Source organism: Pseudonaja textilis, chromosome 1 (genome assembly GCF_049901715.1).
Source record: "Pseudonaja textilis isolate UNSWEBS1 chromosome 1, rPseTex1.2, whole genome shotgun sequence".
Classification (NCBI taxonomy): domain Eukaryota; kingdom Metazoa; phylum Chordata; class Lepidosauria; order Squamata; family Elapidae; genus Pseudonaja; species Pseudonaja textilis.
In genome coordinates this window covers 99040946-99065863 of record NC_141990.1, presented here as the reverse complement: position 1 = coordinate 99065863, position 24918 = coordinate 99040946, and the positions used below count along the sequence as shown (strand labels likewise).

Sequence of the window (24918 nt, the reverse complement as noted above, 5' to 3'; positions counted from 1 at the left end):
GGCTGTGTTGTTCTATGCAGTCTCCCGACACCAATGCCATCACATACACACCCTGGCCCTAGCACTGCCACATACACATGTCTATCAGAAGTCAGCAGATAGAAGAGACCTGCAGAGATAACAAGATGGGTAAAGAAAGTGGTAAACAAAATGGGTGAACTGTTGTTGGCTGCACAAAAAAACTTGGTGGCCATGTGTTCACAAATCTGGCTTAGATTTCTCCAGAAGAAAGTATTTCTAGTAGCATTCCCAGGAGAAAGTATTTCCTAGAAGCATTTCCCCCCGCAAAATTGATTTAATTCACTGAGTCATAGGAAGTACTCCTATTTGAATAATAATCAGTTTAGATGGTCAATTTAAGAACATCCTTCCAAAGAGTGACGTTTTATCAGACCTGCTTTTTAAAAGTTGAAATCATGATTTATCAAATTTTAAATAAAAGCAATGCCTGGTTTTAATTACCTAAGAGTTTGTATATAAATAAAGTTCCTATTTAGAAATCACATCCTCTATTCCAGTGTTTCTCAACCCTGACTACTGTAAGACGTGTGAATTTTATTTCCCCAAATTCCTTACCCAGTGATAGCCGGCTGGGGAATTATGGGAGTTGAACTTGGTGTGATTGAGAAACATTACATAATATCCATAGCAAACAGAAGCTAGAAGACATGCTAAAAAAGGATTGCAGATACACAACAGGTAGATTGCTTCATACTGTCAAAAATACATATCTCTCCAATCCCCCCCATCTTCTTACATATCTTGTGTGAAAACAAAGTTTGCTGTGATGCATAATTAATACTTCCCATGTTAATTTAATGAAATCTGCAGACAACACCAAGCTGGCAGGAATACCCAGCACTCCAGAAGATAGACTTAAGATACATAAGGATCTTGACAGACTTGAACATTGGGTGCTATCTAACAAAATAAAATTCAATGGTGAAAAAAGTAAGGTTCTACAGTTAGGCAAGAAAAATAAAATGCACAGGTACAGTATACGTGGTAGCTTGCTCAATAGTAGCAACTGTCAGAGGGATTTCATAGTAGACAACTATTTAAATATGACCCAGCAGTGTGCAGCAGCTGCCAAAAAAGCCAATGCAGTCCTAGGCTGCATAAACAGAGGGATAGAATCAAGATCAAGTGTTAATACCACTTTATAATGCCTTGGTAAGGCCACACTTGGAATATTTCATTCAGTTTTGGTCGCCACAATGTAAAAAAGATATTGAGACTCTAGAAAGCGTGCAGAGAAAAGCAACAAAGATGATTAGGGGACTGGAGGTTAAAACATATGAAGAATGATTGCAGGAACTGGGTATGTCTAGAAAAGAAGGACTAGGGGAGACATGATAGCAGTGTTCCAATATCTCAGGGGCTGCCATAAAAAAGAGGGTGTCAATCTATTCTCCAAAGCACCTGAGGGCAGGACAAGAAGCAATGGGTTGGGAACTAATCAAGGAGAGATGCAACTTAGAACTGAGGAAACATTTCCTGACAGTTAGAACAATTAATCAGTAGAACAACTTGCCTCCGGAAGTTGTGAATGCTCCAACCCTGGAAGTTTTTAAAAAGATGTTGGATAACCATTTGTCTGAAATGGTGTAGGGTTTCCTGCCTAAGTAAAGGGTTGGACTAGAAAACTTCCAAGGTCCCTTCCAACTCTGTTATTCTATCCTATTCTAATTAGTCAAATGCATGTTTTAGAAAATACTCATAAATTGTTTCTGGTAACCAGTATTTGCTTCTTCCATGCTAATTACCACCCCAATTCTAAAATCTGAGAATCAAAACCAATAGAAAGAAATAAAAATGTGAAGTGTTTTTTTTTAAAGTAAACATTGATTCATGGTATTTGCTGCAAAAGAAATGAAACAAGCTTGCAAATATATCCTCCTTTGGAATTTAAGTTAAAAGGCAATGCAATATAGATATAAATATAAAGCTAGCTATGATTATAGGTTTTGTCCATAGGTTTGTAACATAAATACAGTTGTCATCTTAACAACTTTCTAACCATCAAGGGTTACTTTTAGCTACTCCCTTTCAATCATAAATGTAGAATCCTTTCATTTGGGGGAGGAGGCAATTGTCCAAAACTAAGCAACTTCTAAGATAATGCAAGCCTGCCTGCCTCTTCAAGACCTTACAATTTCAAGTCCAAGCTTTTATATATTTATAGAAATGTCAAAAATGTTAACTGTATAATTTAGCTTGCTGACCAGATTAACATACTCATCTATTCACTTCAAACAACAGATGTTCACCAAAAATGTTGAGTATTTTATTGCTTTCCATTTTTTCCCCTGAATCCAGAGACAATAAAATAATCAGATGTAAAATTATCATCCCTTCTAGAGATCATTATCTAAATTTTAGTCCTAAAAAACAAAAATATCCACAACTGTGTCTGACCTGTTAAATGACTACACAACAAATATTCCCCAACTTTGTATTCTCCAAGTTGGACTACTCTACATGGACTATTATACCACAAGTGTATTAAATTTCTATAAAGGACAATTTACTGGTAAATTATAAATATAAGTGGAATGCATTTGTTAAATGACAGAATTTGTGCAAAGATGGTGTGACTGTCAACTGTAGGTGAATGCTGCAGCTGAAGCAGTAGACCTCACAACTAATCTTTCTTTGGCTCAATTTATTTCTGCCAATTCTGTGGTTTTACAATAGGCTTAACTTGATAGTTCTGCATGAAGTAAAAGCAATCACACAAGTTAACCTTAAGCCACAAACTAGTGCAAGCAGCCACCCATCGAAGTGTAAAAATGAGCAGATGCAATTGCAAAGAACAAATTTAGAGACGCTTACTCCACAACCTGTTTATGTCAAGTTTTAATTTATTTACCAGTTTAACTGCAATGTTTTTCTCCCAAGTAAAATTCAAATACCCAAGCCATCACTAATGGAGGCAGTAGTCAATTAGTCTAGCTACAAATCAGAGTTACTCTTATAATCAGGCTACAAATGGTTCCAAACACAGCCTTTTGCATAGTTGGTAGAAAGCAAAAATATATGATTACCTTCTATAATAAATCTCACTGATTTCAACTTTTGAGTCTTCATGGTTTCTCTTGTGAATAAACTATGACAATCTATTTATTTTTTATAATTCTCAATCCCATTCTCACTCGATCTTCTTCCATTAGTTTGCTTCTCCATTCTTTCCATTCATCTAATCACTTTCTTCTAGAATATATGCTCTGAATTTCAATGTTTTATTTTCTTTAAAGATAAGGTTTCAGTTGTCCTCCAAATCCCTGATTTATTCACCTTTCTTACAATCCACCCACTGATTTTTATGTTTGGGGGCATGTTTCATTCTCTCCTAATAGCCTGTCTTGCAGTTTCTTCTGCTCTGATGAAAATCAACAAAAGACAGTACCACATATTTTATCTGCTTACCGTAATGTCCTTTTTGAGGAAAAAACAACTTTTGTATTTCTGGGATCAAACTGCAGGAATGACTACTCGCTGGACCATGTGCAATTTATTTAAAAAGTGCCTTTGGATCATTTTCTGAGTGCTGGTGACTTCCTGGATAGTCCATCCAGTTTTTCTTCTTCTTCAGGGTTTGCCCTTGTTTCCTTCCTAGGGCTGGAAGTGGGTGGCCAAAGTCCAATCAGCTGGTTTTGTCCCCAAGGTGGAACTAGAAGTCAGTGTCTCCTGGTTTCTAGCCTGATGCCTTACCCACAATACCAAACTGGCTCTCATATGTTATGGCTATTTTCTCAGCCTTCATTCTGGTGAAAGGGAATCAAGCAGTCTCTGCAAAACTCTACTTTCTACCTTGCCTTGCCTTTTTGTGAGTTACCCCATTAATCTAGCTGATTAATTCTCCCACTAGTTGTTCTTTAGCAGCAACTGAGTACCAATTATACCAGTGGGTTCTCCTAGGATATGAAGAGTCAAAGGTAGGAGGTTAGCACATGAATCACTGTATGTACAATGATACTCTGAACATAAAAAAGGATGAAGTGGGTGGGGGGAGTGTGCACCTAATATTTTATTGTTGCTGACAGATGCCAAAAAGAATGAACCTCAAAGAATTAACCTCTTTGTTTAGCAACTGAACAGTTGTGGCAGAGGCTGCTTCTCCCACACTGCTTAATGATTTGGCTGCATTAGAAAATAGAGGAAAAAAAGCTTGTTCTGTTTCCATGACTATTCACCCTTTAGCATCTCAGCTGAAGGGGACAACAACTGATCCTATTGATGTCAACTCCAGCCACTACATTGTAAACTGCAAGCTACAAGCTTCATTTAATATTGGCCAACAAATATGCTAACATTCTGATAATACTTGTCTTTTAAGAATGCTTAGGATTTTTGTTTTGTATGTTAAATTGCAACTGGATTTATAAATACTGAGGAAGATATAATGCACACACATTGGCATACTCTATTTCTGTACTGTGAATAGAAGAAGACTTAGATATATTATTTGTTGTGTGCATTAAATGGGGAAAAATGCCTGCCTTTTCTTTTGCTTTCTCAGTATATTTAGGCTATCGGTCCAATCTAGAGGTTATATACACCAATAATTTAACATTTTCCTAGTCTATTATCCCACTCTACTAACCTTTGCTCATGCTATACAGCTTCAAAATATGTAGGCTAAAGGTATGACCAAGTTAAATACAGATTTTCAAAATCATTTTGACTCCCAAAATTATTCTATGGTTATTAACCCAATAAGTTTTTTTTAGAAGAGAAATGATAGTTACACAAATTTGGCTGTCCTATGCAGACTTATTGACTTTTGCCAATGATATGTCAATGATATGCTCAGTTGACAGAAAGGTTTACATTGGACAAGAAGCTTGATTTTACAATAACAATTTTGAATTGCATCTGCATACCATTGATGAGCATATTATTAATAAGATGTATAAATGTTTACGGAAACTAAATTATGAAAGATGAATATGTTAAAGATTGTATGACTAAGTGGGCAAAAATGGATATAATATGTTTGCTCAATGGGAGAATATATGAAATACATATTGAATTATAATGTGAAAGAGAATTTTTATAAGTAGTACCTTTGGTATTTAACACGATAAATTATCAAAGATGTATAAGGGTGTGTCAAATATATGTTGGAAGTATAACCTAGTACTTTTTATCATCTTTAGGGGACATGCAAAAAAATTAAAATATTGGGATCAGATTTGTATATTTTAATTCAGAAAATTCTTGGAATAATGTGCAATTGAAATCAAAATATTTTCTTTTAGATTTGATTTTTAAAACATCTTGAAAATAAGCATGGGATCCTGTTTTTATATATAATAACAGCAGGAAGACTTTTGTATGCACCAAGAAGGAAGGAGTTACAGATTCCCACAATGCATGTATCTGTACTTTCTTTTTTCTTTTGCACCTCTACTTGTTCCCTTCTTGACCCTTTCTTTCCAATTTCTCTTTAGTTTTCTGTTTGTTATTTTACTTTTTATTGTAACTTAATGTTTTATGAAACAAATGAACAAAGAAAATAAAATGTGTGGGCAAAAGTAATCTATCCAGCTGCCCCATTCAACATTTTGAAGCCTCACTTATCAGTTTACAGGTATGAATTTGCTACTAGTTATATTTAAAACTCCACTCCTGATTATCATTCTTTCTTCTATCTGCTGATTACATCCTTTTGTCTTTTCTCAACTGTGCAGAGTTGCATGTGTCTGGCCAAAATTGCTTACAGATTTTCCATTGATTATTATTCAGGAAAGTTTATCTACATTATCTCTGCTAAAATGATGAGACTGATTCCTGGATCATTTCCAGGAAAGTGAAATCACCTATGAACACATGATCACCAATAATCCAGTCAGCCATTTTCTAAGTCCTTCCAACTGCTGCAAAGTAGGTTAAGAGGTCATTACTTCCTGCATTTTTACTAAAGAAGTGAACAAAATTAGAAAAACTACACTATCCTGATTAGTTTCATACCACAGCAGATAGATGAAGGGAAGTTAACCTTCAATTTTTCTCTGTCATTTTCACTCTAAAAAGAAAATCCAGGACCCCATATTATTACTTATTAAATTAATATGCTACCCATCTCATTGTCAAGTAACTCTATTAGCCTTGACAGCAGGAAGGGAAGTTAACTTCCTGCATGCTTTCAAATGATATAGCAGACTGGAGGAATTAATTTAGTCCCAAACGGTCAAAGTGGGTCTAGGGGATGAAAACTAAATCCTGAATATTAAATGCAGAAACAATCTTAATATAGTAAGTTCAGTGATCATCAAAACAGTATATAATGCTCTCCTTTTGTATCTGCTGGAGTTTCCATCCTTTTTCTTCTTCAACTACAGTGAAACAGATGGCAGAGTCCTGTTGATCTTATCCATATCCTATTGTTCATTTCTACATGCTTTACAAGCTCAGTGGCATATATAAGTTTTTTATAGCCCCTGCTGCAATAATGGGGGTGGTAGATGGAGTGGCAAAGTGACCTACATTGAAAAGGATTTCCCCCACCGCATCTGTTTGATTAGCAATTGAGGTGATGAAATGGAGTGGAAGAAATTAATATACAGCAGAAACCAATAGTAATGAAAAAGGGGAATTGGGCAAACAAGTTTCACCTCTCAATAGTGACTAAAAATGAATTTTCTATACAGAACGCAGGTTAAAATGTAAAAATATGTTCTCTAATGAAAAATAGAAGGGCTAAAAATACATCCAGGACTGAAAATATTTTCTTACCCATTACATGAAAATGCAGAATGAAAAGTGACAATAAACTCATCTTCATTATCTATAAAGCAATCAATTTAAAAACAGGAAGCCAGCACCATTAAAAGTTCATTTTTTCCCTTTTGTACCAACTGAAGGGGAGAGCCTTAAAAGCTCATTTTGTCTCTGTGTGAAATCTGTCTTGACTTCTTCTGTCTCTGCCTTTATGACTCTTGCAATGCTTCCTGTTATGTTTGCTGCAGCTGTATCCTCCATATCAGTCAAACTAGCACATTCTTCTTCTCACGGATTCCTTTCACAAAGGATTTCCTAAAACACCCATCTCACGTTTGCTATAATTGGCTACCGCTATGGAAGCCAAATCTTGTTCATTCTTTGTTGTCTAAAATAATGTTTTTTATCCTCTTGATCCATAAAACCTTCATTTGTCTTACTATTCAACTGTCATTCATTCTCCCTGTATCACCATCTACCTCAACATACTGTGTCCTTAATGATTATTCATTTTGTATTGAACCTATATTCGTTCAGTACCCATTCATGCATGCCTTTATATCTTATACAACCATTTATTTTTTTCAATATGAAGCTCCCACTGCATCCAACTTACTTGTTTTTCTTGACATACCCAACTTACTTTGATACAACAAAGTGATCAAAAGCACCTTCTTATACCCAGTCATTTTCATATATTCTCAATAAACATGTGGCCCATGTAAAAGATCAGATACGATATGCAGTACTTTTCTCCTAGCATTTACACAATTTTTCTTCACCTATTTTCCTATTTTTAGTAAAGATTCAAAGTTCACAAATTCATATACTTGCTTTAGCTTTTTTGAATCAGTTTACTTTGCAATTATTAATTCCATTTTTCTTGTCAAATATGACTGCCTTGGGCTTTGACACATTGTTTCAGATACACACCCTTCATTGCTTCATTTGCTGCAAATCATTTGGATTCTCAGCCAATAACACCCTATCATCTACTTACAAAGATATACAGACATTCATGGCTCCAAACATTACACATATCTTCTAGTCATTTATCTACAACAAACAGAAGACGATATACTTCCCTGTATCTTTATTCAATGTCGAATCATTTGCTAAGCATTATATATATATATTTTACCTACCTGCCTGCTGCATTTATTAAATTTATATGGCTACCGATCTCACTTGCATGTGACTCTGGTTGACATACACAATTAAAACTCAAGAAAAACCCAGTCGTCTTCCATGAAAAACAATTAAAAAATTAAAAGTTATATTTAAAAATGCAAGAGGAGAGTACACTCTAATTACGTACAAAATAACTATTGAAGGATTCCACAATTCCATTGGATCTCCAAACCCAGTGCCACATCCAAGTTTTGAGGGCATTGCAAAGGTAAGCAGGATTAGGGCCAATCTTACCTCTGGGAAAATGATGTTCTATTTATTCTCATTACTTCTTTTTTTTAGTTTTAGTTCCATTATATGTCTCTTATCCAGTTCAGATGTACACTAACTTTCAATTACATATTGAAAAAAAAACATTCCATTATTCAAGCCTATTCATGTTATCATATGCTTTCAATGAATTAACAAATGGGCAATTAATTTTTCATATTCATACATTTCTTAATGATTTGCTGAAGAGCAAAAATCTGAGCTGCACATTCCCTGCCCACTATAAATCTGCACTGTACTAATAGCTGCTTGTTTAGGAGAAATCCCTAAGTCATACAGCTGCTTCTTAAGGGCAGTACCATCCTCTCAGAACTAACACAGCAGTTTCACCTTGCTCATGTTAAATTTCAGTCTGTTTTATCCAATCCAGACCTCAACACCCTCCAGACACAACAAAATTTCAACAGCATCTCTAGATGAACCTGAGGTGGCAATTTACAACTGAATATCATCAGTATATTGACAGGATCCACTCAAAATCTCCTGATGATCTCTTTTACTGGTTTCATTTTAAATCTTAGACATTATAGAAAGAGCACCAACTAGGGCATCTCCCGAAGAGTAGCTCAATAGTTGCTAGCACTTTCAGGATTTTACCAGGTACATTAGCTGCAATGATCTTATTCTCTTAGCAGTCTTCTGAGGTTCAGTTTCTGAGCATTTCCAATGCCAGGAAGAATCCAGATCAACTTTCTTTTCTCTTTTCTAGATATCTTCTATCACCTCCCATTATTTTTTTATACCCATGGGTTCTACCACTACCATTCACGAAGTACCTATCCATCATCCCTTTTCTTTTGCCATGATTACATGCCCTATATGGTACAGTAACAACTTAGGCAAAAGGATAGATGAAATTTTGTGGGAAGGAAAGACCACAGAAGAACCCAGGAGTGATATCTAGTTGCAAGAAGAAGGCGGTGTGAGGAAGGAAGTGCGGTGAAACTGATTTACCTAGTGAATGCAGCTAGCATCTTTTAAGCTGTGGAGCTGGATTTTCCATTAGACAACACTTGCTGTACAACGTTAAGAGTGACAATGACATGAGTGAAATATGGGTTAAAAGGGCAATGTATAAAATAGTGGGCAATCAGCTCAGTTTTAAAAATGAGATTTAAAAATGTTGGCTCTTCAGCTTTCTTCTCAGAAAAATAAGCAACCAGAATGTCTGTAAATGAGAGAGGATTCAAAATATGTCTGCAAATGAACTGTCATTTTGCATACCTGCACTGTAATTGTTAACATCCTGTTCCTGTCTAGACTTCAGCTCAAGGAGACTGTGCATAAGACTCTTCTTGCAAGCAAAAATCCAAAAGGTCTTTTGAAGAACAAATCAGAGAAAACTTCCTCTTGGGCTCCTAATTAAAAGGTACAACTATTTCAATCTAACTGCTTCTTGCATTCACATCCTCTTCCTCCTCTTTCTGGTTATGCACATGAAAAAATAAGCTCACTCTTCATCAGTTCTATCTGTTGGAAAAAGCTCCAGTGCGGATGCAAAAGTGTCTTCTGATACTACCAAATGCTGTTAGAACTGCTTGTTTACTTCAAGGCAAGACTAAACATTTCATTAAGGTAAATCGCATTGACTCCGATTTGATGAAGTACTGCCTCCCGGATATGATATGCCTTAATTTTAAAAAACAAATATCACAAGGTCAGACTTGGATTGGTTAACTTATGATAAAAAAAATAAGTGAATTAACACTTCAAAATAAGCCTTGGAATGAGGGAGAATTATTATTCAACGAGGACTCATGCCACTTTTCAAATTCTTTAAAATGGAATAAACAAGCCATTTCTTTCCCATCCATTGTCTCCTGAATTATGTGGGTGCAATTGGGTGCCTTCAGATATACTGGACAGCCTGTTAAGAGATTTTTAAAACAACCTTTCACAAGAGATTATTTCATAGCAGTTTACAATTATGAGTAAACATACAGCGCCATAGAAAAATGTTTCAAAGGATTACTGGTAATAAAATAGCAGTTATGAATCGATCAGATTAAAGCAATTTATTTAAATTTTCTCTGAGTAAGCAATTTATGATTTTACTTTATCTGAATCATATGAAATAAAAAACATAGTGGCTTTATATAAAACCAATTCAACAGTACAACAGTCACTGAATTATAATGTTTAACATGAAAGGGAAGATTAAAATTCATAATAAGCTTTAGCTTCAGGTTTGGCTCTATCAATTTTTGTTCTGGCCCTACTTCATTTTGAGGGTGGAAGGTGGGGGTAGAACCATTCACTTAGCATAGGAGTTCCTCAGGGTTGTGTGCTCTCTCCATTACGCTTCTCTCTATATACCAAAGGTGTCAAACTCAAGGCCTGCGGGCCAGATCCAGTCAGTAGGGTGCTTAAATCAGGCCCACAGTGCCGGCCTGGAAATATCAAAGGACTGCAGTGGGCCTACAGTGTCTCCGCTGACCAAAACGGTGGCACGGCCTGTTTTTGGCCAGCAGAGTGTTGCAGGAAACTGTGGAGGCCGAAAATGGGCTGTGGGGGAGACGGATGCTGCTCCCTGCACCCCATTTTGGCAAGCAGGGTGCTGCAGGAGGCATCCGTCCCATCTCCCCCCTGCCGGTTCACAGAGGAAAACTCCAACGCTGATCCAGCCCTTGAAGAAATCCAGTTTGACACCCTTGCTCTATACCAGGGGTGGGCAAACTTTTTGGCTCGGGGCCTCATTGACTTTTAAAATTTGACAGACGGGCCGCCACCTGGTGTCAAAATGCCTGTCATTACAAGTCAAAATCTAATGAATGCAATCATTCAAACCAAACCTTAATTCTGTGCCAATCTTTGGCGGGCCGGATTAAAAAGACCAACGGGCCGGATGTGGCCCGTGGGCCGTAGTTTGCCCACCCCTGCTCTATACCAATGTCTGCATCTTGTATAACAGTCATTGGTCTCATTTGAAACAATGATGAGTCTGCATATAGAAAAGAGGTAGATCAACTGGCCCTGTGGTTCAGCCGGAACAATCTGGAGCTGAACACTCTTAAAACTGTAGAGATGATAATAGATTTTAGAACAAGCTCGCCTATTTTACCACCTCTTACAATATTAGGCAACACAGTATATACAGTGGAGATCTTCAAGTTTCTAGGTTCTATTATCTCCAAAGATTTGAAATGGACATCTAACATTAGAACCATTATTAAAAAGGCACAACAAAGATTCCTGTGTCAATTCAGAAAGCTCAGATTGTCCAAGGATCTGCTGATACAAGTCTACAGAGGAATTATTGAGTCTGTCATTTATACCTCAATAACTGTCTAGTACAGCACAGCAATGAAACAGGACAGGTACAGACTTCAACTGATAGTTAGGACTGAAGAAGAAAACTATCACAACCAATATGCCTTCCATCGAAGATCTGCATACTGCACGAACCAGAAAGAGGGCTGAGAAAATATCTACAGAACCCTAACATCCGGAACACAATCTATTTCCACTTCTCCCCTCAGGACACCGCTATAGAGCATTGCATGCCAAAACAACCAGACATAGTTTCCTCCCCATGCTTTCACTCTGCTGAACATTTAATTCCCATAGCACTGACTCATTGCTCATCTTTTCTCATCTTCTCATCTTTTCTACTATCTTCTCCTATTGGTTTCTTATGATTTATCAATTGTTTGTATCTTACAATTAATGATTGCAACTATGATTATTACCTATGGCCTATTACTTGTTTATTTATGCCCTGGATACAAATTCCTTGTGTGTCAGATCACACTTGACTCTTCTCTCCTCTTCTCCCCTCCCCTCCATTCCATTCCATGAACAAGTGTTGCCTTAATCCTTAAGATTTAGGGATAAATTATAAAATTACAGATACTTACTGCTATTTTGGATAATTATTTCGTAGAAAGAATGAAGATTTACATTTTTCCATATTACATGGACTATGTGGAGAATTAATCCCAATTTAGATCAGTGTTGAATCAGGAACAGAGGAACCCTTTGTTTCCTATAATTTGGGAGGGTTTCTAGGGGGTCTGGAAGGGAATCCTTTCTCCTATGAAAATAGGTATGTGGAGTCCTTGGTGCCCTATATGCTTAGTTGCTTGCAGATACCCAGCAAGATAATACAATCAGTGCTGACAAGTGGGGGTTTACTTCCTATTTATATACAATAGCTTGCCCTGTCAGTTTTGGTGGAAGTGGGGTTTCTCCTTGATATTTCTTGATTAGGGTATTGTTCTCTGCTTGGCAGTTTATCTTCTGTTAATCTCTGCTTATGTAGATTGCTGGAGGGGATGTGTTCTAGTCTTTTTGTTTCTTTTTTATTGTCTCTTTTGAATGGTTTGTAAATGTCATTTATTTCTATGTATCTACTGCTAGTTGGCATATATCTATCCTACATAGTGGCTGTTACAGTTCTTACACTGTACAGAAACAACCAACAGACTATTACAACCATATGGCATTACTATAGCACACAAATCAACTAAAGACCTCCTAAACATCTTAAATAAACAAAAAGACCCAATAGAAGAGAGAAAAAATAGAAGAAAAAATGCAATACACTGGCAGCATACAGAGTAAGGACAAAAAACCAGCAGAACATGTCCATGAGCATCAACTAGTAAGTGAAAAGACATGATGAAAACTCCTTAATCTCACAACACAAACTCAACCATAATTTCAGCTGGGAAACTGAGACCATTTTTCTTCTTCTGTTCAATCACGTCCACTTTTCAGAGACTGCCTGGATAAGTATCTGCACTTTTATTGACAAGAGTTTTCGGAAGAGTTTGCTATTGCCTCCTCCCTAGCACTAAGAGAAAGTGACTAGGTTACCCAGCTGCCCTTGTCTCTAAAGCAGGACTAGAACTCATGTTCCCCTATTTCTAGCCTGATGCCTTAACTATTACGCTAAACTGGTTCTCTAAGACAGCATCCTAGACCAAGCTCAATCTAAAAGTGGTACGAATTTCCTGGAAACTTTGCATTCAGACCAATCAACCATCAATAGACACACAGAGATAAACCACATTTACACACCATTCAAAACAGACAATAAAAAAGCTAAGGAAATATAAAGACCAGAACACATCTGCTCCAGCAACCAACACACAGATAAGCAGGGATTAACACCAGACAGCAGAGAACAATATTCTAATCCAGGAATTACCAAGGAGAAAGTTCTCACCTGCCCTCCCAGCAAGACAAGCTACTGTAAATAAAGAGGAACCAAATCCCACACTCACTAGCACTGATGTTACCTTATAAGGTAAACCAATCTCAAAGAGCAACAAGGAACCCACAGTTCAATCCTAGCTATACATATTTTCTTCTATTTAAAATAGACATAGCACTGAATGAATTACCCATTTCTTCCAATTCTTCTCATAGAATGGGTGTTGGTACTTACCAGAAACACCATTTCTTGGGGAGTCAATGGGAGAACCAAATGTTATCTTGTTTTGGAAAAAATATGTTGATACAGTTTCTGCAGTGGTAATTATCTTAGTACTAGAGTACCTATATAGAAAAATGAGTGCGCTTATGGACATGGATAGATACACACATACCCTTCCACATAGCACTATTCTACTTATTAGTGCTATTTGATGCTATTTTAACAAACTTATTGCCTTTTTATATATTTTAATTGAGGTATTTGAGCTGTAAGACTTTAAAAGAAAGGAACACAACTAAGCAAAGATCTGAATAACTTAAAAGCCATCCTACTGTTCTATTCAGCACCATTTAACACTGTGGAAGTGATTTCGGGATTTTTAAAATTCTTTCTAAAACCCTTTATAATATGTCCTATCTTTTAAAAATGAAATTAGTCATCTAATAGTCACTAATTAAAATAGTACTTTAGCTCAAATTAAATAACTGAAACATTTATTGAAAGAATAATGCATTCATAATTGTTCCTTTCCAACACATATAACTGTTGTACAGAGTAGTATGGAAACACATATACTACCATATCCCACAAAATGTAGAAAATTATAGACTAATAGTACAAAAGCTTTTTTACAGTTTAAATACCTTTAATTTTACAGTATGTCGCATTTTATGAGATAGGCAGCTATATAAATCTAATAAATAAAATAATCATGAAAGTCAGTTTGGTAGAATGGATAGCTCCAGGCTAGAAACCATGAGACCATGAGTATAGTCCTGCCTTAGGCACAAAGTCAGTTGGGTGACCTTGGACCAGTCATTCTCTCTTAGCCCTCAGAAGCAGGCAATGGCAAATCACTTTTGAAATCTTGCCAAGACAATGCAGAGACTAATTTAAGGGTCAACCCTGACTCAGAAATACATAATAATTCTTCATATAGCTTATTTATAGTTAGAGATCAATGTCTGGTAGTATAAGTAGTCCACACTTAGCGACTGTTCAAAGTTACAACAGCTGTCCCCAAAAGGTACTAATGACCTGGTTCCAGATTTCCAATTGTGGCGCCCAGCCCACAGTCACATGATCACATTTGGTGTGCGTGGCAATGCAATCAGCTTTTTCAGCCAGTTTCAGGGAAAAAACAAAAAACTCCCATAGGAATTCAATGACCGACTTAACAATCATGATGTTTGCATAATGACCATCACAAAAAAGGTTGCAAAATTGGATCAATCATGAGGGTGCCTTGACTTAAGATGGAAATAGTTCCATTATGGTCATAAGTCAAGACTAGCTGTATACTGTGCTTTCAGATTAGCAGATCCCAAGACAAAATGACTTGTGACTGAAAAAAACAAAGGCTTATGTTCATCTTTTAATATGAGTTTAAGATTAAACTAAGACAATGGATGAAGGAACTCTATACTCTATGGAAAACTTTACTTTGGAATGGAATTTCCAAGAATAATTTAATTCCCTAGCAAAACACCCATATGGAGAAAGCATTTCTTCTGTTTTCCTTGACTTTTTTCCCTCCTTGAAAAGTAGGAAGATTGTAGTATACAGATTAATAAAACCCTTCTACTAACCACAATGATATATTTTCTTCTTATTCCTTCAACTGCTAAGTTCTTGCAGGTTAAAAAAATGCAATATTACAAAAACACTAGTGTCACTAAAACAATATTTCCCTGAAAAAGATAGGGAAAAGGAGAGTTAATTGTAACACAACAAACAGTAGCAGCTTCCTTAGAAAATGAGACATGGCATCTGACTGTTAAGATTCAGAAAAGTTAAAAGTCTTTTTTTTGCAGGAATAATTAAAAGTTGTTTTGATTACCAGTGGGAAAACTTTATTTATTAGTCATATTACTCAAAGATCTGCACCTAGGAACATGGATAATATTTTCATGCTTGCATCAGTGATAACCTCCATGATCTACACAGCTCAGAATGACACCACAGATCTGCATTAAGGCATGACATGAATAATGGAATGTAATAAAAATGAGATGATTAGTCTTCATATTCAATCTTAATATGCAACTAATTCAAATATTTTATCTCATACAATTCAGGACTGTTCATATTTGATTTTTTTTTCTTCCATTCAATTGTACAAAGCCATAAGTTTTGGTTATTCACCATATTGTTTATTTTGGAAGCATATATTATTGGAGTGAAGTGTACAGGACACATTTTCATGACTGAAACAGTATATGAGTCTGAGAAATAAACAAATAAAAATGTAATTTGCGTGATTTAGCTTAATGTGGTTAGAAATCTAGCCACTGCATTTAGTAACGTGGTTTATGACTCGATGTTATGTCAGTTGTGGTTTATTCAATAAACCATATTTCAGGGTGAATTTGGCTTCTGCCTATTAACTGTGAGAGTAGGTTGGTGGACTGAATTACATTTTGGCTCTTCTCCATGTGCAAACTTGTCTCAAAACAATAAACTCAATTATTAGGGAAACAGCATTATTGTCTCCTGGTACATGGGTAATGAATCTTATCCAACAGGGTAAATGCTTATGCACATTCCTCTCCTTGAAAGAATATTATGAGGAAAAAAGTGCCTTGCTCCCATTATACAGACTGATTGACTTTTCATAACTGTTTGACATAATTAGTGTAGTTCATAAACAATCCATTGCATTATTTCCAATGAATAGAGTAGTGGGGCTCTGCACCATATAGCAGTGATGGTGAACCTTTTTGGCACCAAACTGGAACATGCATGCACTGGAGTGCCGGAAACCGAAGAACAGCTGCCTGGAAACCAGAAGAGCAGATGGTGATGGCATGCATCTCCACAGAGAGGGCTGTGTGTTCCATCTCTGGCATGCGTGCCATAGGTTTGCCATCACGGCCATATAGCAATGTCACTTATAGATTAAAAGAGCTTCAGGAATTTGGGAATGGTTTTCACCTAGCACCAAGTAAACCTAAGAAAGAAATTCTAATTAGACAAATGTTCCTAAAGAGAAATTTCCGAAGTTAGAATGCCACTATTACAAAGATCATGTCTCCAGTCATTACCTGCTTTATTTCAAAGGAGCGGTATCATTGCTAATGATTTAAAGTATCTTCAAAGCACCATCCAACAATATTGTTGAAGTATTATTTTATTTATTTGTTGAATTTATTTGCCATCTATCTCACACATGATGGGGCTATTACTGCAGCTTATAATAATAAAAAGAAAGAAAATGAAATGAGTGTAAACAGAAATTAAACAATAGAACTCACAAAGTAAGCAATGAAAAAGGAACACAATAAGAATACATCAATATAACCAAAAAGATGGTTGGGTGGAGAGTAGAGAGCGGGGATGGGGGGAGAAATGGGAATGTGGAATCTGCCATTAATTCAACAGCCACCACCAATGTGGAAGTTCCCCATCTGGACCCCAGGCCAACCGGCAGAGCCAGGTCGGTAGATCTTACCTTAGAGCAGGGGTGTCAAACTGGATTTCTTCCAGGGCCGGATCAGCATTGTAGTTCTCCTCCACATGCTGGGCCGGGCTGCGGGGAGAGATGGGACAGACACCTCCTGCAGCACCTTGCTGGCCAAAATGGGGCATGGGGGCACCCGTACCCCATTTTAGCCAGCAGGGTGCTGCAGGAGGCTGTCCAAGCTGAAAACGGGGCACCATTTTCACTAGCAGAAGTATCTCGGGCTGGTCCTTTGCTATTTCCTGGCCAGTTTGTGGCCCTTGAGTTAAAGCATAAGATATTCCAAAGGGTAGGCACTGCAGCAGAGAAAGCTCTTCTTCTGGATCCCAATGGTCAGAGTTCGTTGACTGACAGGATCTGAAGTAGATCCTCTCTGCAAGCATGAGAAGGATGGACTTGTTCTAGTGGGATGAGGCAGTTCACCCTACTTTGGCTCAAGGATGTTCGGGTAACTTTAGAAGATGCTATAATTTGAGCAGTTTTAAAACTGGAGGAAGAAATATCAGTAACCTGTGCTATGCTGATGACACTACCCTGATAGCAAAAATGCAAAGGATCTGCAAGCTCTATTTAAGGAGCATAAAGGGGAAAAATGTATCTACAATTACATTTAAAGAAGGCCAATTAATGACAACAGGTAGAGCAACGATCCTTAGAATTGGCAATAAAGAAATCAAAAAGATGGATAGTTTCTGCCTTTTAGAATCAACCACCAAGGAACAAGCAGACAAAAATATACCACAGACTAGCACTTGACAGAGAAGCCATGAAGACCTTGGAAAAGATATTCAAATGCTGTGATGTGTCTATACCTGCAAAAATGAGAAGAAAACCATGGTATTCCCTAAACACACCGTGGAACTGAAACCTGGATTTTAAAGAAGCATTAAAACCAATGGATCATTGAACAAATCAACTCATCTCAGATGACAGGATAAGAAATGTTGCTCTACATTTCAGTTTGGTCAGTAATAATGGCTTAAATTAACTAAGATGGCAATTGCTGAATATTTGTTCTTTAACTCCTCCCATTTATAAACTTACCATATGTGAAATAATGATCTTTCTGCTATGATGATAATGATCTATAAGTGAAATAGTGATCTTCCTGCACACAAAACCCATTTCCAAACCATTTGCTTTTCAACCAGTTCCATTTTCCTCCATGTAGATATCTTACAATACCCACACTTAAACTACAAGGTCTTTTTATAATCATCTAAATGTAGTTTTGTCTTTTAATGTGAAAAGCTCAAATGAGATAATTTTGCAGAAGTTGCGGTATTTGGTATCTAACTTAATTAAATTTTTTCTTTAGACAAAGATTTAGGTCAAACTCTGGGAATTACTGGCAGGATTTTAAATTGCAATAATGTTTACTTGAGTTAAAATGATGCAATATCATTTAAGAATGTAGCTGAATTGGAACAGAAATGACTCCACTAGATCACATTAAAAAAAACTACTATCTTGCTATTAAAAATGTCAAGGTTAACTATAAAATACAAAAGTTATAATTATATAATTAAAAAATTTATTTTTATGTATATAATTTAATTACATAATTTTAACATAATATAAAATAGAATAAAAATGCTTCAAATAAAAATTCAATCACACAGCATAACGCCAGCTCCAGAAAGCTGTTTGAAGAGACAATGTCATTGTTTGCCAATGGAAGGACAAGTGAATTATAGTTAGCTGCTCTTCCTTGGCAGGGAACTCCAGCAATGGGAAATAACCTCTGGAATCTCCTTCAGGGTCACTAATTTAACATTATCCAGCCCATCACAGTAACAACTACAAGTTGTTATACACTGTCTCCTTGGTCTTTTCTATGGGAAACAGCTACAGGAATTTCAGTCTAGTTTCAACCCGAATGCTAGCCATAGAGCAACTGCATCTAATTTACATATTTGATAATATCTCAGGAGGCTCAAAGCTTAATGGGTACAAAGGGTAGATTTTCAGTGTTTCATTACTGTTAGTGTAAAGAAAACTTAAGAGGTTTGATTAACTTCTATTTTTTTTTTCCAGAATTTCATGATCATCATTTTTTCTAGACCAGCTGTTTGTCTGTCCTATATCCAAACAGCTGATTCTTGGAAATGGAAACACAGTTTCAGTAGCATCTAATCTCTGCTCCTCTCATCTAATAAAATAAATTTGTAATCTCATTAATAACCGTCATCAACCCACATAAAATAGTTTATCCTGCTAATGTTGCTAAACTACAATTCCAAGCAGCCTCGGACAATGATAAAGGATGCAAAAAACTATGGTTATGGGCCACAAATTCTCTATCTCCTCATGAGACAGGCTGATAACAAGTTGATGAAATTAATATTTTATTTTACTGTGTGACATTTGCAGTGAAAAAGTATTAAATTTGTTCAAATAACCAGTTTCCATCCCAGCCTTATATAAACAAAGTATTTTTATGTATCTATTTATATTTTTTGATCCTCAGCAGAAGCAAACACTTGCTGAAAAACTATATGTCATTTTTTATAGCAACAAAGCTTCTCAAAATAGTGCCAAACAGCTATACCAGTGCAAAACTCCACTATTTTCATATAGCTCCACTAGTGTGTTTCCTTTATTATCTTTATCAGAGACTTTAGAACAGGCGTGTCAAACTCGCGGCCCATAGGCCAGATGCGTCACACACTGGACATGCCAGAGGTGATATTCAGCAGGTTCTGACCAGCTCTGGAGAACCGGTAGCGGAAATTTTGATTAGTTCAGAGAACTGGCAAACACCACCTCGGACTGGAAATTTTACAGTATCCTTCCCCTGCCACGCCCACCAAGCCACGCCAACAGAACTAATAGTAATTTTTTTTGAATCCCACCACTGGGCCACGCCCACCACCCAGTTTAGCGAAGGGGGAAAAGTTGCAATACATCATGTGATGACAATGCACGAGTTTGACATCCCCATTCTAGAAAATAAGGCAAATATCATGTGTTCTATGAAGTAGATTTTAATGCAAATGTACTGCCTGGGGTGGATAAAAAATAATTTAGAAAAGAAAAGGTGAGCTGAATTCTTCCACAACTGAAGGAAATCTTTAATCTACTCCAAATTAAAGAAGCAAATGAGATTATTCACTAATTATAAAAAAAAAGACTCCGTTCATAATATGTAGAAACAAATATCCACAAAGTATAATCCTGTATATGTTTACTCAGAAGGAAATCTCACTGCGTTCAATGTGGATTGAGGCCTACTCATAAAGTTAACCCGAAAGGAAACAAAAAACATACATAAAAGATTATGTTCAGAAATATAGGTTCCCTAGTATTATGTTTGTTGCCAAATCTTGTGAATGTACTAGAATAAATGGAAAAATAATGTATCAAAGCCCTGTCTAGAACCAATATTGTTGAACTATTCTTAATCATCAATTTGTATTTCTTTCTGGCAGACTTTTCAGCAAAAGCTCTGAAGCCCATGGCTCCTTGTATAAAGTAAATATATCAAGTAGGAAGAACAAAGTGCCATTATAATCAGGGATACTGATCCCATGGATAGTGGAAATCAGTGCTAAGAATTTACAGGCCCCAACTATAAGTAAATATTTAGTCTTGTTTGTGCTCTCTTGTCCTTAATCTAGGTAGAATTGTTAAAAAGTAAAACATGAGTCAGCAACTTTGTAGCACTCTTTGTTAGATGAAATGTTAGCAGAAAAGAAGACAAAAAGGGCAGGGCAGGAATTCTTAGCATGAGAACCATGTAACTGGAGTTTAAAATAGAGGCTGCAGAGATCATTAGGCCTCTGTGTGGCAACTGGGATTTGTTTATATCACTTGATAATCATTTTTGTACAATTGTTTTATTAAACATTTCAGTTAAACAGATAAGAATACAAACTACAAAAAAGAGAAGAAAAAACGAAGTTCAGAAATATTAATAAAGAAAAATATATAGCAAAGAAAAATGATATATACAAAGAAGCCACTTCGTTACAAGCATAATTTTAACAACATCGCTGTTTTAAAATTCAACAATTTTTCACCCCATATCTCATTTATTATCTATAAACATATCCTTAAAACCTTTTAATCCTGGTCAGCAAAAGTCCATTAATGGTTATCAGGAGTACAGGTATTCCTCCAATTATGATCAGGGCCCAGAATCTCGGACACTGAGTGAAGCACTTAAGTGAGATTCCAAGTAACCACTTCACTCAATGACTACAATCCTGGCTCTTCCAATTGCAGTCATTAAGCAACGGCAGTTTGTTGAATAGAGCATGGGGGAGAGGGCCCAGGTCTCCTGGATATGGTGAGGCAGCGAGACAGCATGAACTCCCCCCCAACCGGGAGAATGGATCCTTTCCCCCCCCCAGGAGTGGGATTCTACCGGTTCAGACCACTTCTATAAACAGGTTATGATTATGCGCAGTTCTGAGAACCAGCAAATTGTGCCCCTGGCTGGTCCTGCCCTTCTCTGCCCACCTCTCCCCTCCCCGCCCAGTCAGTCCTTATCGCACATGTGTGACATAGTGTGCACGCCCAACATTGCTGACTGGTTCTCCCCACTCCTTAATGTATTTCTTTTCCCCCTCCCGATGATCAGCTGTTCCAATGATCATCTGTGCCAGGATCCCCCTTGCTATCTTACTGCTTTGCCCAGGAGGCCTCCCTGAGACTGAGGAGGCAAAGGGGGGGGCTCATGGGGGATCTGCGCCGCCCGCAGTCCATTCTTTGCCTTCCTGGGCCCAGGGAAGCTTCCTGGGAGCAAAAATGCCCCACAGGAGGCTCCCCCGAGGCCCAGGAGGTTTAAAAATGGAGTGCAGGGAGGTGCTGCACACCCCCTGGCTCGGTCCTTTGCCTTCCTGAGCCCCAGGGAAGACGTCTGGGAGCAAAAACGCCCCCCAGGAGGATCCCCTGAGGCCCAGAAGGCAAAAAAATGGGGGGAGGGTTGGTGCAAAAAAGCTACGCCCACCCAGTCACATGGCCTTGCCCACCTAGCCACACCCACAAAACCAGTTAAAAATTGAATCCCATCCCTGCTAGCTTGTTTTATTTTTTTTCTTTGTCCCTTCTCACAAAATCCTTCAGAACTTTCTCAAGGCTCTTTTGTAAATCCAATATAAGAAAGTTACCCAAGTCACTGTTTTGATTTGCCATTTGTATATTTCTTTTAATTATTAAGACATCAGCTGGCCTTGTATCCAATGTAACATCTTTTTACATTTAATTCTTGTAGCTTGTCATTTTTAAATGCAATTTCAGATCAGACTCAGTCTAGTCTGGTAAAACTTACTCCCTTTCCTTACCTGAACGGAATACAAGCTATATGTAACAGCAGATACTTTTAAGATTAACCTCTGGATCCATTACTCACAAGTATCTTCCAATACATCCTATGTTAAAGTAATTTGCTCCATTCTGTGCTAGTAAGTGAAAATTAAATGATCTTGTTTAATTGTAATATTTAATTCCTTCTAATTCCCTCTAGTATCTAATATTCAAATTCCCATTGTATCACGTTCCAAGTATACAAAATACCATTTTCCAATGGGAAGGATTCTAGTAATTAATTCAAAATGTTATCTCAAATCTATCTGGATCCTTAATACATTTATAACTTTCTAAAATCAATATCCTAATCTCCCCTTTGCTGTTTACTAAAGAAGGATGGTTGGGTTGGTTCTTAAACCTAACTTTAAAAACTTCTTTTGCTAAGTATTACGAATCCTCACCAGAAGTCTGTATATCACCTCATAGTTTTGACAGACACTTGTAAAAGCTGAAAATGAGATTTCTAGTATTCAAGTGGAAACATCAAAAGACATTTTTGTACTGGCAGAGAAGTCTTTTTCAGATATTGAAAGTACTAATCAAGGACGTGGAATAGCTTTGGAACAGGACAAAGCAAAGCAACATGGATATTAGTTGTTCTAACTTCAAAAAACAGCTCTAAAGAGCTGCTGCATTTGAGGTTTCACTGAAATACTGTCCCTCCTCAAGAATCTACACATATATAGTGAATTATGAAGTAAGCTTATGGTATATATGGAATCATGGCACATGCATAAGATTACAGTCTAAATTTTAAGATAATTGAATAAGTGTGTTGATTAAACTACATAGAGAATAAATAATATTGTTAGTAGATGAGGAAGATAGTTATATTATGGCTGCGTATTTGTTCACAAAATACATTCAGCAGCAATCACTGATTTGTGACTGTATATGCTGCCATTTTACACCCATAAAACACAGCTGTTTGAGGTTTCAAGCTTAATTTATCATATAAATGGCTGTCCTCTTAGAATATCATAAACTCAGTGCTATACTTAGGTTTGTTGCATATTACAGCAAGAAAGAACCATTTTGATTCCATGCAACATAAAAAACTGAAACATTAAAGAATCCTATTTGGAAGTATTAAAATTGCACTGTACATTTTTGTTAACTAAAGATATTCAGCGTATCTTGCAAGCACCGCTTATATTAAACTGGGCAAATATTCTTAGCAAACGTTGTCTGCTAAAACTTAATATCTGCAAAATGGTATTGTTTTTAACAATGAAGTTGATGATTACAAATTTAAATATGTATAAAGCAGGGCATTCTATCTTCAGAGATTTTTGGAATGAGAGGAACCTGAAGCAGACATTCCCTGACAAGGGATTTTAGAGAATAGGCTGCCACTGACAGTGCCCGACACCTGCCCGTCTTCCTTTGTATTTACATGATCTCATGTGGATCTCTCAACAGGATATTTGGACTGGTTGAGCAGAATATTTTTTGTAAAGCAGTTCCTGATGTATCCTGGTTCTATACTATATCTACCAGAATTCTACCTGAACCATGCTATGATGTTTCTGAAACTTAGAAGTGGGTTGGGTAGGGTAGCGGAAGGGGAAGGGAAGTTACCAGGAACTCTCCTGTTGGTTTACAGGTAATGTAGGATTTTAAAAACTGTGCTTGGTACATGAAAAATATCTGATTTATTTATGAAGTTCTTGAGAAAAAGACCTGGAATCAGTCACAAATTCATCACTCTCAGAAGTGAGGACAAAATCTAGAAAAATCCCTTCTGTAATACTTATAGAATACATTTTTGAAAAGGGTTTTCTGTCACCTTCACTCTTTAATGTTCAAACTACTGGATTAAGATATGTAATTCTCCAAACATTTTAAACTGATTTTATTACAGCAACCAATAATTTGAGTTTTTATGCTCTTTTCCACCATTGATGTATTTGTTTTGCTTGTTTGTTTGTTTGTTGCCCTCTCTATTTTAATAAATAGATTTATTTGAAAATAAGTTTTTAAAATGATTAGGGCTATTTTTTAAAAACTATATAAATGGATTTTATGAAAACAGAACAATTAGGAACATCACAGTCCTTGAAATCAGAAGCCAAAAGTGCACATTCATCATATGTAGAAGATATATGAGCCAGTAAAAATATATTTTCTGTATGTGTAACACACGGTGGGGTAATCAGTTCAGGTAGACTGGATATAAATCAGGCACTGTTTGGTTTGCTCTTGACTTGCTTCATTACACAGAATATTGGAAAGGACCTTGATTTGGAAGGGCAAAACAGTACTGACATCATCAAGGGGAAAAAATGTCCACCCCACTGACTCTTCACACAGCAGAAAAGGAAATCATTTGAGCTTGACATTTAATCAGAATAATAAAGATTTATTCCATCCTATGTCCACACACTAACAATCCACCAACAGATTAATGACTGCCATGACAGAATCAGCAAAATGGTTATTTTGATCAAGTTATTTTTTCCCTCCAAAAGTAGAATCATGCATCCATCTACAGAAGTTTGTGCAATCAAAATCATGGTTTAATACAAGCATATTTAAGCACATAGATATAGATCTGTATGAAACTGGGTCTACTGTG

General features: G+C 36.6%; 1 protein-coding gene across 7 annotated transcripts in view; it reads right to left on the bottom strand.

Annotated features, from left to right (window-relative positions):
• The window catches only part of FYN (FYN proto-oncogene, Src family tyrosine kinase), a 120063-nt gene that overhangs the window by 86734 nt on the left and 8411 nt on the right, over positions 1–24918 (bottom strand). The gene's annotated exons all lie outside the window — the stretch shown is intronic.